The sequence below is a fragment of the Cryptomeria japonica genome, chromosome 6 (assembly GCF_030272615.1).
Source record: "Cryptomeria japonica chromosome 6, Sugi_1.0, whole genome shotgun sequence".
Lineage (NCBI taxonomy): Eukaryota > Viridiplantae > Streptophyta > Pinopsida > Cupressales > Cupressaceae > Cryptomeria > Cryptomeria japonica.
In genome coordinates, this window is record NC_081410.1 from 241,604,064 (window position 1) to 241,618,487 (window position 14,424).

The window sequence follows — 14,424 nt, forward strand, 5'->3', positions numbered from 1 at the left end:
CTCTCTCTTCCTCTCTCTCTCTCTCTCTCTCTCTCTCTCTCCCTCTCCTCTCTTTCTCAAAAATATGACTAATAAAATCCGATATCCGATTTCTCTCTCTCTCTCTCTCTCTCTCTCTCTCCTCTCTTTCTCAAAAATATGACTAATAATATCCGATATCCGATTTAATCGGATATCGGATTTTTGCCATGTGGCAGTTTACCAAATAAATGGCGGCAACGGGAAATTTTTGGGGACCGCAAATTTTTGTATTAAAATCAGATATCGGATAAAATCCGATATCCGATTTTTGTAGACAAATTTTAAAATTTCCAATTTAGGCTCGGGAATGCTTTGGTAATTGGCTTGGAAGTGACAAGCCTGGAAAGTCAATTGAAAAAACGTGTTTTTTAGTATTCCTTGATTTTCCAGACTTTACACTGGTGGCTGACGACTTTTTTTGTAACCAAAATTGATAAAATGAAAAGGGTTTTTTAAAGACATTCCCAGATTTCCAATAATATAAGGCTTTTCTTATTTTGACTTTAATAAATAATTATTATTTATTTTCTAATTGAATTCTGACAATAGTCCTGATTGATATACTGATTGAAAAACACTCATAACTTTCAAACGATATAACATTTTTTGAAACCAAAACATGCGTCACATCCTATGCTTCATCTACTATAGGGAAAAATAAAATAGAATTAAATTTCATAAAGTTTTGACCAAGTTAAGGTGGTCAAACGTAGGAGTTTCTGAATTTCTGAAAAGCTGTAGTAAAAAATTCATAAATAATTATTTAATTAAAAAAAAATATGTGTTACATCCGGACATGAGTCTAATACTTATATTATAAATATTATAAAAAAATATTAAGATTTGATTGTGATTAGGGTGGTCAGACATACGTCTACTTCTTATTTTTTTCCTGAAATTTTAGTACCACTGCATTGAAATTTGAAATTTTCATCAAATAGGATTTTTTTCTTCCAAAAAACAACTAGTAGCTTAGAAACTAAATTCAATTTTCTATATATTCTCTTCTTACATATTTTAAAAATAATGTTCACAACTTATTCAAATTTTCATGTCAAGTTGCATAACTCTGATTTTCTGAAATTTCATTGCCACTTAAGGGCCTGTTTTGGCACACCATGATCCTGCACATACCCGATTTCATCTTTTAAAGATTCTTGTTTGATATCTAAGCTTGAACAAAAGCCTTCCAAATCATCCCAAAAAGACTTTTGCTCCAAATCTTCTTTACTTCTCTGCATAATAGGACTGATTTCAACTTCATTGAAACTTTTTCAAATCTTTGTTTTATCCTGCTCATAATTTTCTAATCTAGGGATTGGAGTCTTAGAATCAAGCTTTGAGCAAAAACTTTCAATTATGTTTAGGAACATGTTCTCATTACAAAAAATCATCTTGACTTCTTTCTTGAATATTTAAGATATCAAATCTTTTACTTTGACTAACCAACTCTTGTTTTTGAGAAATAAGATCTTGTATTTCAACTTGTTCATCCCAACTAAAACTTATTCATTTTACACCTTTTCATTCTTGAAAATTAGGCTATCTTTATTTTCATCTTCTTACTTCCCCAAGCTTGTCTTGTCTTCTCCATATTGGTCATTGAAACAAGGAATTTTATGAAATAAGAAAATAAAAAACTCCATCATGATTACCTTCATCTTTATTTTGATCTTGTTGTCCCAACCGATTTATTGGCATTGAACATCATACAACCTCCTCTTCTTCAACAAAATTTTTAATTTTTGAATAAATCAGACAATACCTCCTATTGGTTACCATTTTATTTCTCTATACCTTGTTGCTCTAGCTTATTATACTCATCACTTTCCTGCAACAATACTAATTCCTTTTTTTCTTCCTCAAATGAATGCTTATCAACTATGTTTTGTTCGTCTTTTACCTCATAAAACTCCCTATTTTTCTCACTCAAACAACTATCTTGAGATACAATAGGACCCAGTAGATAAACTTGTGGAGTTTGTTTGGCTATTAGTAGGCAAATAGGCTCTTCAAGAGGCTTCTCTTGAGGTATTATAGACTGAACTTTCTCAAGTATAAGATCATCTTGTACAAAACATAGTGTATTGAATGTAGGAATGCACATTTACAAAAATGGGTTTGGAAAGGTACTAGCTGGGTTTTCTTTTTTCTTAAGTGCAAATTCTTGCAATGAAGGAAAATGAGTTGATTATGCCTCTACCTTTTGTAATGTTGCAAGAAAAATCTTCATTAGCTATTCTTTTGCAGGTGTTAGTTTTTTTTACAACTAACTCCCTTGCAATATTTTCCTTGAATTGCTTATGTTGTGCCACTAGATACTACTTATCAAATTGGGTTTGATGAGCCAACCCCTCTTTGGTGCAGGAGCACCTAAAACATGTTCAAATTTTGATGTAAGGGGTCAAGTAGATAGGGTCTAGGCATAAGAAAGTCATTTTGTGATGTAATAAGGTCTTAAAAGACCATTTATGATGTTTTTATGATCATTTGGTTTCAAATTGGCAAAGTATGTAAAATGTTGTAAGAGATGTCAAGAAATTGTTGTTGTCAAAAAATGAAAAGTTGTCATGTTAAGAATATGAAAGGTCAAGGGTTGTTATTAGGTAGTTGAGAGATTGGAAGGTGGAATTTTTTTTTGGAAAGTCTTGTAGTATGATTAAATATTCCTAGTGTGGTAATTTGGAAGAGAGAGTAGTATGTGGTGATGAAATGAATAAGAAACCCCATTTTTGTTCTTTGGTTTTTTTCTAGAAATTTGTTGCTCGTTTGTTTAGTATTGCTTGTACAGACGTTATGAGGATGTAAATATTATATGGTTAAAAATATAATTGAATTACATAAATTTTCCAGTCTTACTAGGTCAAAAGAAAATTTCATTTAAGTGGTATAATGGTCGAATCTTTTCAGTGACCCAGTTCAAAAACTAGGTTTTTCCAGCGTAGCAGTCCATTTTTAGGGTTATTTTATGAAGAAAACATACCGAATTTTGACTCATGTTGTATAAATCCGAAATGGGTATCTAAAAATGGTTTTAGGTTTCTGATATGAGCCATGGACTGAAAATTATGCCCCCAAAATCCCTTTTGTTGTATTTTTTAGATCTAGGCTATGTGAAATCAACCCAAATTTGAGTGAAACGTTCGAAAGGAGTTGTATGATCAGATTGGATATGTGTTTTGTATCCAAAAATTATATTCAAAACCATTCCCCTTTGATGGATATTGAGAGTGTGACTAAAGATATGTCATATTTTGACTTTGGACAAGGCTACTAGAAACTAGGACATGTTATGTGGAAATTATGACAGTTAGATAAATCAGTGTTTGAGGGAGTTGTTAAGGTATTGAAATGTTTTTTTTGTGTGGATATAAGGTGTTCTTAGTGTTGGTTGAGTCTTGTGAATATTAAAGCCTTATTTGCTACTTGTAACCTATAAGACAAGGTGTCGCTGTGAAGGGAAAACATGGAGATTGGTAAGTGTCATGGTGATGGGGTGTTTTGAAACAAACCTTATGAGAATTATTATTCATGAGGAGACATTCAAGTGTCAGGAAGGTTTTCATGAAATGATAAGTGTTCTACATGGTTACATGAATGAGTCTTTGAGCCCATTGTTGTGAAATATGCCTACTTATAATTGATATGCTTACATGGTTGTGAACTTGAACCCCACCTACTGCATCACTCTTACTCATGGAGATAATATTGATAAGCCCACTCATCCTACTATTCATAAAAAATAATCGTGTAAAGCTAAATCATCCCGTTGTTGATTAAACTCTTATTGTCTCTTGATCTCATCCATCCGCTCGATGTAGTCTTGCAATATACTCTTGATTGCATTAATTAAAAAATCATTATTTTAGAGTTGGTTGGGAATGTAAGCATGCTGATAAAAAAAAATAGTCTTATTAAGATTGGTTGTAATCTTGGTTAAGTTGCCAAGAAAACTAAGCAGGTCTATTTGGAAGATTCTAAGGGTTGTAGTCTTATGAAGAAAACTAAGCAGGTCTAAGAAGAATAAGATTCTGAGGGTTGAGCAGTCTACGGTCTCCGATCAGGCTAGAGGATTCGATCTCATGTGCATGAGGACCCTAATGCAGTCAAAAATTGCTAGGATCACAATTTTATGACACTACAATCTCTATTAACTCAAACTCCTTGACAATGGTTCAACTTCATTTTTTGGATCATGAATATATAGTTAGTCTTGTTCAAATTGAAAGTGCACTTTCCCTCCAATGCATGGTCCTTTCTAGCTTTTCTTTTGACTTATTAATGTTGGGAATATTAATTCTTTTGAAAAATTTTAGAAGTTTTTGTTAAACTAATAAATAAAATATAACATTTCTTTTATTTATCTTGACAATATAATAATAATAAGGATTTAAAAGTGGTCTTTTCCCTTTTCCACATTCCAAAAACTGTTAAAAAACTCACCAAGATGACAAAAACCCTATGTGAGGCATTTTTAACCTTGAAAGGTAAAAATTGGTGACACAGTCCTTCTTTTTATGAGCTCATGATTTTTGAATCATTGGATAAATTAGGAAATTATTAACAAGTACTCCATATTTAATAATGGTTTTCATGTCAAGCCCATCGAAGTCATGATGGGATTTAGCACTTCATATCGAAATTTGGCTGATGAGGATCACATGCTGAGGTGGTTGCCAAGTCATGAAAATCAATAAGCTCTCCATCCGCTCTTCGATTGGTCATCCTATCTGCAAACCCATTTTATTCCCTATAGATATGGTTAACTGTGTAATTTTAAATTAGATCCAATAATTCCAAGGAACGATCAAGAAGGCCTTTCAATTTCCAATTAGGTGTATCTCTCGATCTTATGGCAGTGATAATGATTCCCAAGTCACCCTTGATTTCCATATTTGAGATACCTAAGGATCTACAAAGCATTAGGCCTTCAATCAAACCATGAAGCTCTACTAGATTATTTGTAGAATGACCCAAGCATATTGCTTTGTAGGCAATAATTTTTCCTTCCCAAGAGTGAATTACACAACCTGCACCTTGCATTCCTAGATTTCCATGGGAGGTTCCGTCGAAATTGATCTTATATCATCCTCTCTTAGGTCAAGACCAAACACAATTCCTTCTTTTCTCATGATTATCTAAATTTATTATGCCAAAGAGTAGAGGAATTCTAAGGCCTTGTCGATTCTTCGTCATAAGATTATCCCCACTCCGTGAACTTGCAATCTTTCCTGAAAAATTTAAAATTCATTCTATTTACCACTTCAACAATGACAACCTCAATTTTATTGTAGAGCCTGCCTACATCCATCTCTTCCTCTTTGAAGATTCTTCTATTTCTCTCTTTCCACAATTCCCAAGTCATGTTTGAAGGGCTGCAAATCCAGAGGTTGCCAAACAAACTAAGTTTATTGAGAATTGGCCATCCTTTTAACCAATGCGGAATACTCAAGGGTATTGCAAATGTCCAATCCAACTTGTTGAGAAACCACATCCAACAAGATTGAGCGAAAAGGCATGTAAGAAGTAAGTGGTCTGATTTTTCTTCATCCAATCTGCACAGAGCACATCTCGAAGGGCCTAAGAAACTAACTTTCTTGAAATAGTTTGTAGTTAGAATCCTGCCTTGGATGGCTGCCCATGAGAATGTACTCGCCTTAGGCAAGCATAACTTATTCCAACAAATAATAATAGGAAGATCATCCCTATTCTGCATTTCTTCTTTGTAGATCACTTGAAATCCATCCCTAGAGTCGTATTGACCATTTTTTATTTGGTTCAAATAACCCTATCACAACCTTCACAAAACATCACATATCTTACTGATAGAATATCTTTCAACCTTTCCCAATCAGCTTGGCTCATATGCTATGAGAAATCCTTCCAATACCACCCTAGGGATGATTGGTCATCATCCAAATCAACATAGCACCGAAGAGATATACCCCAATTATGAACAAAGAAGTCCATTCTAAAATAAAGTTCTAGATTCTAGATCCTTTTTTTTGGAGAGGGGGGTTTGCAACTCTAAAAAATTATTTATTTTTATCAAAGTTGAGATACTTGGATTTGTTGGTGTGATTAATTATTCATGTTCGTACTTAAGTTTACTTAGGATAATTCATTTCATAGTAGTTTGGGTATGAGATACTTGGGTGTTTGTGCCACATTGGGATAGTGTGTGTAGGACAATTTCCACCTTTTATGGTGTGATATTGTTACTACTCTATCCTATCCACTTATTGTGGAGTGATAATTCCACCTTCGGTGGATGATCCACCTCATGTGGAATATTATAATGTTTCTCCTACCTACCACACCTATTTCCTACCTACCCTTGTTTCTTATTGAGCCACATGTCATGTTTGTGTGCTCACATGTCCATACAGCCTTCCCTATATATGCAGACTCATATTCATTGTATGTAATAACTATTGATCTTTTGATCATCTATCTATTGATGAGAATACAATTTATTCTTGTCCTATATTTTGTCTCTATTTTGTACTTTTCATTGAGCTCTTGATCTTGGCAAAATCTCACATGGTATCAAAGCTATTAGAGTGTCATTGATTTGTCTTTGAGAGGCATTATTGTAACGTCAAGAGGAAGATCTGAGGAGCAAGATCTTTTGGAGGCATCCTAGACCAGATCCGACCTCTTGATTGTGTCCAGGTGGCCGTTTCCATGAATTTTGACTATAAATTCACCTATATTGGGTGAAAGTCAAAGTTGGGGCTTGGAGAAAATTTTTGCCCAATTTGGGGAGTACAGTATAGATTTTCGATTTTTTTTTTTTTTAAAATAAATTTATTTTCTGTGACAAAAAAAAAATCATTTTTGCAGTTTTTATTTTTTGAAAAGTTTTTTAAAAATAAAATAAAAAATATTTTTTTTGTTGGGGGGGTACGTTGACCCCACCCCCGCACAAGTCATGCCTGCAGAAACTACTGGCGACGTACCCGTTGCCGCCGCCCATGCCTGGTGTCTTCGCCGATTGCTGTGAAACCCGACCGCTGACGACCCTTCAAACCCCGATTGCTTGGCGTCCTCTATCCGACGTCCTTCGTCCGACGTCCTGCATCCCGACATTGGTTTTCCCAGCGGCCACCATTTGTTGCATCCTCCGACGTGTCTTCTCTATCGTTGTCGCCCGTGCTGTGGCCCCCGCTGTCATCACCGCCTCTAGTCTGCACCGATCTCCCTGTCGGTGACATAGTCCTTCCAACAACCAAACCCTAACGTCAGTCACCTCTTTTCTTGCCGACATCAGTTCGACCACCCGCCGACCCCTGCCCCACTGCCGGCCGACCTCCTTCCTGTCGGCCCTGCGCTCAGCGTTGACAACTTCTCGCCATGCTGACAACTCCACATGATACATCTTAATTTATTCACGGCTGACAAATCAACGTCCAGTCAATAGCTCAGCTAGTTGCCACATCATCCACACAGTCAACATACGGTGCCCTGTCACTGACCGTACACCACGTGGCACATCCAGTCAGCAGTCCACCTCAGCATTATCGTACCTACCACGTCATCCGTACGAACTAATCTAGTTATTCCATGTCATTCGTCTGTACTGTACAGACGCCTAGTTAGCAGGGGGTGAAGTTTTTGTGACAACTAGATAGCCATCAAATTTAATCTCACAGCTTTTTGACGTCATCATTTTTTTGAAAATTTGGCAGGCCCCCTCTGTTGAGCTTTTCGATTTTGTAGTCCAACTTTGGAAGGCCATATCTTGCTCATTTTTGCTTCTTTTTGGGTGCAATTTTTTTTGAAATGGGCTAATTTTTTGTGTACTTTCTCATGGTGGAATTATTTTCTAATTTTCATTGACAAATTTTCATAAATCTCAGTTTTTGGTGACTGTCCTATCCAATCCCCGTTTCTACAACTTTCGGGACTTCATTTGGGCTCATACGAACTCCTTTTCAGGTGCCGTTTTTTTTGAAAATGCATAATTTTTTGTCTACTCTCATAATATGTTATTAATTTGTAGTGATTTTGGGTATAAATTTTACTTTCATCATATGGTCTTTTTTGGCCGATTTGGTACTTGTATTGCATAGATCTATCTTGTTGGTCTTTTGCATTGTAGTTATCAACCTATTGGGGCAGTTGTAAAACAAAATCAAAAGTCCACTTTGCCATTGTTTGCAAGTGGCCTATTGTACACGCACTACATATAAAGTGCCAAAATCATCATTTTGGGGGGGTACTTTGATTGATTGAATTTGGGGGGGTGTCTCTTGTGCTTTTGTGATCTTTCCATTTTTCTGCTATGGGTTCTCCTAAGTTTCCTCTCTTAAATCCTAATAATTATGCTACTTGGAAAATTGATGCATGGAGTAAACTTATGGAAAAAGGACTAACTCACTATATTGATGGAACTATTGTTGCTCCCACTGATCCTAAGGCTGATCCTGTTGGTCACTTGGATTGGCTCACAAAAAATATCATGGCAATTGGTACCTTAAGAAAGTATGTATCAAAGGATCTCATTTTTCATATTGAGAAATGTACTCTAATCAAGGATGCTTGGCAAAAGTTTCAAGACTTGTATGGCCAAGTTGATTAGATTAGGGGATATCAGATTGATAGTGATCTTACCATTGTAGATCCCAAGAAATTTGATACTATACAAGATTATTTCACTAAGGCAAAAGAGTTGAGGGCACAACTCAAGGATTGTGGAATTGATAAGAAGGATACTCAATTGATCTTCAATTTGATGGGCAAGCTTCCACGAGAATATGCAGCATTTGTTTCTAGTTTCCAAACCCATAGGATGAAAATGTGTTCAAGCTACACAATGCCTACATTTGTTGCTTTCACTGAAATTTTGATGATGGAACAAACTAAGTTGATAAGTATGGGCATTCTTAAGACTTATAAGTCTCAAGAATTAGTGGCAAATCAAGGGAACAAAGGAAATCAAGGAAAGGACAACTCAAACAAGAATAAATGGCAATCAAAGCCTAAGGACAAAGCACCACCTTCTCCACAATAAGGAGATTCATCCTCTTCCAAGGAGGAAAATTCACCAAAGAGGGAGAGACCTACTTGTTCCTATTGTAAAATGTTTTGTCATGAGGAGTATTGTTTCCATTCTAAGAAGATTGATGAGCTCGCACATATCCTCAAAAATCACAACATTGATTTGCCTAATGTCTACAAGAAGGATGATTCATCAAATTCTACTTCCACACATTCGAAAGGGAATGGGCAAGCATTCATGGCTTCTACAAGTGGGAAGACTCACTCTTTTGGGACAAGAAAAGGAAAATCTCTTTGTGCTACTACAAGTCATGATTCAGGGAGATGGCTTCTAGATTCAGGGGCTTCTCATCATATGGCATCTTCGCAGTCTATGTTCTCTTCATTTGAGCCTTGCACCATGCTGCAAATTTTGATGGGCAATCATACATACATGAATGTGATCAGGAAAGGATCTATTTCTATTGGGGATAACTCCTTCAATGATGTGTTGTGTGTACCCCATTTGACAAACAATCTCCTTTCTATCTATCAAATCACACATGGGGCAACTAAGAGAATTGTGGAGTTCACACCTGAGTCAGTTTTTATTAGAGACTTGGAGACTAGATCTATCATTGCGACTGGGGTGGTTGATCAAGCATCTCGGTTATACCCCTTTTTAGATTTTGTTGATGAGGATGATTTCACATATGATGATTCTACACATGATGATCACACTTCTTGTGATGATTCAGATTTTGAGGAGAACTTTGGGTACTTGAACTTGGGGATTCTCACATGTGACCCCATTCTTGAGCCTTGTGTTTCATCTCCTCCTATTGATATCTCATCACCTCTTCCACCTGATGATGCTGCTAGTGTGACAGTTTTGCCTTCTTGTGATTCAGTGCAACAGGATATACATTGTCTTCCAGCTTCAGTTTCATGGGATGACTACTTGACATACATTGCAAGTGTATTTGTCAAATCCTACATTGCAGATTTGGGATACATCATTGATGATATTCATCTTCTCTTTGATGAAGATGATCCTTCTTTGATTATTGCAAGGGAGCACTCTGACCCTTTTGTTCATTCTCTACATGATCATTCTTTCGAGGTTGATATGATTATGGATACTTATGTATAACAGTTGGAGGAGGTCTCTTTATCCTTTGAGGAGACATGTGAGTCTTTGGGACATGTTCTATATTCATCTCCACTAGATCTTGGAGTGCCTTTTTCAACAATGTGGAGTAGTTCACCACCTTTGGAGGGGGTATCTTTCAGCATTGACATAGAGACACTTGAGTAGTTTTTCAAAGATTCCATTCATCATGAGTTTTTTTCCAGACATCTTCCCTTCATGATTGGGGAGACTTCATGGATACACCTTTGGTTTTGTTTCTTCTTTAGGGGAGGAATTCTATTTGACGTTCATGGAGAAATTTATTCATTCATTCTCGAGCTTATATCATTGGTGCAAATTCTACATTGAGGGGGGGCTTCCCAACTTCCCTTCTTCTATCATATGGGGGGGATTTTTTTCTCACATGGGGTTTTGTTCCTCACATGCTTCTATGATATTTCTCTTGTATAGCTTTCATCTCTCTTTTGGGGGAGGGTTTTTTCCCATTGGGTTTTTCTCTCTTTCTCTGCTTTGTGAGAGATTTCATTGCATTGGTTTGCATGCATTTGCATTTGTACATGGGTACCTAACATGGCCTCGTAGCTGGGACCCATCTTGCATTGCTTAGTTGCATTGTATACTTAAGGGCATTACCCTAAGTTGCACTTAAGGGGGGTTGTTACTGTAATTAATTATTTATGTTGGATGTTATTACACCTTACTTAAGTTTACTTAGGATAATGCATTTCATAGTAGTTTGGGTATGAGATACTTGGGTGTTTATGCCACATTGGGATAGTGTGTGTAGGAGAATTTCCACCTTTTATGGTGTGATCTTGTTACTACTCTATCATATCCACTTATTGTGGAGTGATAATTCCACCTTCGGTGGGTGATCCACCTCATGTGGAATATTATATTGTTTCTCCTACCTACCACACATATCTTCTACCCACCCTCGTTTCTTATTAAGCCACATGTCATGTTTGTGTGCTCACATGTCCATATAGCCTTGCTTATATATGCAGACTCATATTCATTGTATGTAATAACTATTGATCTTTTGATCATCTATCTATTGATGAGAATACAATTTATTCTTGTCTTATATTTTGTCTCTAGTTGGTACTTTTCATTGAGCTCTTGATCTTGGAAAAATCTCACAGGATTGAATGACCTTGATCCATTCGAGTTTGGGTTGAGAATATATTTTCTAGGCCAATTTTGCACCCAGGGCCTTGTTTTGCCACACCAATTTTATGAGGTTAGTACCCTCACCTTGCCTAGATCTACATATCTTCTCCTAAGAAATCAAAGCAATTTTGTTCTTTTCTAAGACCCCTTGCTAGTAGAAATTCCTCATGATTTGGGTGGTTTTTTAATTTGCCCCAACTAGAAGAGAAAGACAAGATAGCATGTATATTGGCATGGAAGATAAAATTGTCTTTAGCGTCAACAATCTCCCTACATAGGAGAGCAATTTTCCTTTCCAAGAGGATAGCCTCCTTTTGAATTTTTCATTCATTTATTCCCATAATTTAGAGTTTCTAATGCCTTTATCTAAGGGAATTCCTAGATATGAGTATGGAAGCTTACTAATTTTGAACCTCAACCAAGTGGTGATCTCAACTTCCATTCTCAGATCTACATTGAAGAAGAATATCTTAGATTTCTCATTACTTGCCTCTTGGCCTAACACCTATTAATATTGTTTGAGAATCATTTTTAATTCCTGAGCTTCCATCTTACTGCCCCTTCCCATGAATAGGGTGTCATCTGCAAATTGTTGATGAGAGCAAGCACGCACCCACTAGTGATATTAATGCCTGAAATCTTCCCCAATCTTTTTGACTAAAAAATGCTTCTCCCTAGAGCCTCTGCCATGATTATGAAGAAGAAGGGTGATGATGGGTCCCCTTGTCTCAAACCCCTTGATGATTAAAAAAAACCTTCTAGAGTGCCATTAACTATCATAAAGAATCACAGAGTTGAGATGCAGAAAAAGATCCAATCTGTCCATTTCTTGCTGAAGCTAAAAGCCTCCATGCACTTGCATAAGAAAATCCAATCAACTTTATCACAAGCCTTTTTGATATCTCATTTAATAATCATGCTACGATTTTTTTGATTTTGAATAAGTGAATAGCCTCCCGAGCCAATATAATGCCATCTAGAATTGATCTGCCAGGGACAAACCTAGTTTATTCATATGATATAATGTTGGGGAGAATCTGTTCAAGTCTATTATCCATCACTTTGGCTAGTAATTTGTATATCATTTTGCATAGAGATATGAGCCTGAAGTCTTCCCATTTTGATGCATTCTCTTTTTTGGGGGTTAGGGATAGGTACGTATGATTAATTTCCTTCAAGAATCTGCCAACCTTCTGAGATGCTATTAAGGCTTCCACCACATCATTACCTATGATATCCCAACATTTATGATAGAATCCGGCTGGGAAACCATATGGGCCTAGAGATTTATCCATTTGAAATTGAGCTAAGGCTTCTTCTACTTACTCTCTTGTAATCCACTTATTTAGCATTTGGTTCTTCTCATCATTGATTAGCTTGGGGATGAATTGGAGAAAATTTCTTTGGCTTTCTAGATAGCAACCTTCCAAGTTATCGAGGATACCTCTAAAGTAGGCTACCACACTTTCAACAATTAAGGTGGGGTCCTCTATCACTGAATTATCTTCTTTGCAAATTTGGGTGGTTTTGATTATTTCTCTCTTCTATTTGACTGAATTGTGGAAGAACTTGGAATTTTTGTCTCGCTCCTCTAACCAGGATTCTCTAGACTTCTGCTTCCAAAAATTTTCCTCCTTAGCTAGGACATCTTCATATTCCTGCAATAGATTCTTCTCCAAAAGGTATCTCTCCTTATCTATTCCAACTCTAAGCACATGCTCATTTAAGGCTGAAAGGTCATTCTCTATTCGGAGCTTCTCTAAGAAAATATCCTTAAAGTGTTCTTTATTCCATTTTACAAGATTATTTTAAGTGGCTTTGAGATTGGATACTAGGCAAAAATATTTAGACCCTGAAAAATTGTTCCTCCTTCCACTATTTCTGTAGATTGTCGAAAAAATATTTATATTTTAACCACATAAATTCAAATTTAAATGGGCACCAGTGGGGTTTTTTATCATCCATTATATTGATCGAGATTGGATAATGATCTGACCCCGACCATGGTTGAACAACTACTTTGAAGTCAAAGGGGAAGGTAGAAAGATCCCCTTTAATGAAAAGCCTGTCAAATTTCTCAGCAATTTGGCTAAAACCCAATATCATATTATTCTAGGTAAACTCCCCTCTGCCAGTCTCAATTTCAAATAAGTTGTTCCTACATACCCATTCTCTGAAATCCATTTGAGAGAGAACTAATAATTGAGAGCCCCCTCTTTTCTTAGAGAAATGTAGGATTGCATTGAAATCACCCCCCAAGATAAAAATTTTGTATGCAAATCTTGATAGAAGCCCTTCAATCTTTGCCTATATTTCTCTTTTCCTAAAAGTATGAGTAGGAGCATAAACATTTATAAGAATGAAATTAAGATTGTTGCTAAGCAATCTAACCAAGCCTCCTTGCCAATGCCTTTTAGCTGCCAATGGCTCAAAGCTAACTGCATTCCTCTTCCAAAATATGACCAACCCTTCTGAGGCTCCTTCTGCATTGATAACATCCACATGCCATGATCTTAATTTCTTTATATAAGTAGCAATATCTTCCAAGGTCATTTTTGTTTCTTGGAGAAATAATATATCAGTCTTACTTGAGAGGAATTTATGCTTAACCAAGCACTCCTTGCTAGGGGCACCTAGACCCCTAACATTCTAAGATAAAATATTCAATGCTCTTGGGGAAGGGGGTTTACCTTCCCTAGAGATAGCAAGGTTGTTATCTTCATTTGACCTTCTTCCTGACCATCCATTCTCCAATGCTCTAAAAAAGTCTTCCTTCCTCTTCTGCTAGGAGTTCCTTTTCCACAGTCAGACATTTTCTTGGTAGCCATTTCCTGTTGGAAATCCAGTGCATGGTCAGTTCTTCCCGTGTCCTCAACAAATTCCTATGTCAGATCTGCATCAACCAAACCTTCATCGTTTGGGTTGTCTAGCTCCATAATTTTTTAATCAAGGCTTTTCTTTTAGCTTCAATTTCATGTACATCCACATTTCCATCCTCAAGGTCCTCTAATTCAATTGGATTAAATTTCATTAATTTTGTTGTAGAGTCATCATGGCTATTTTGATTCTGAGAAAATGAGGGATTGCTTATCCAT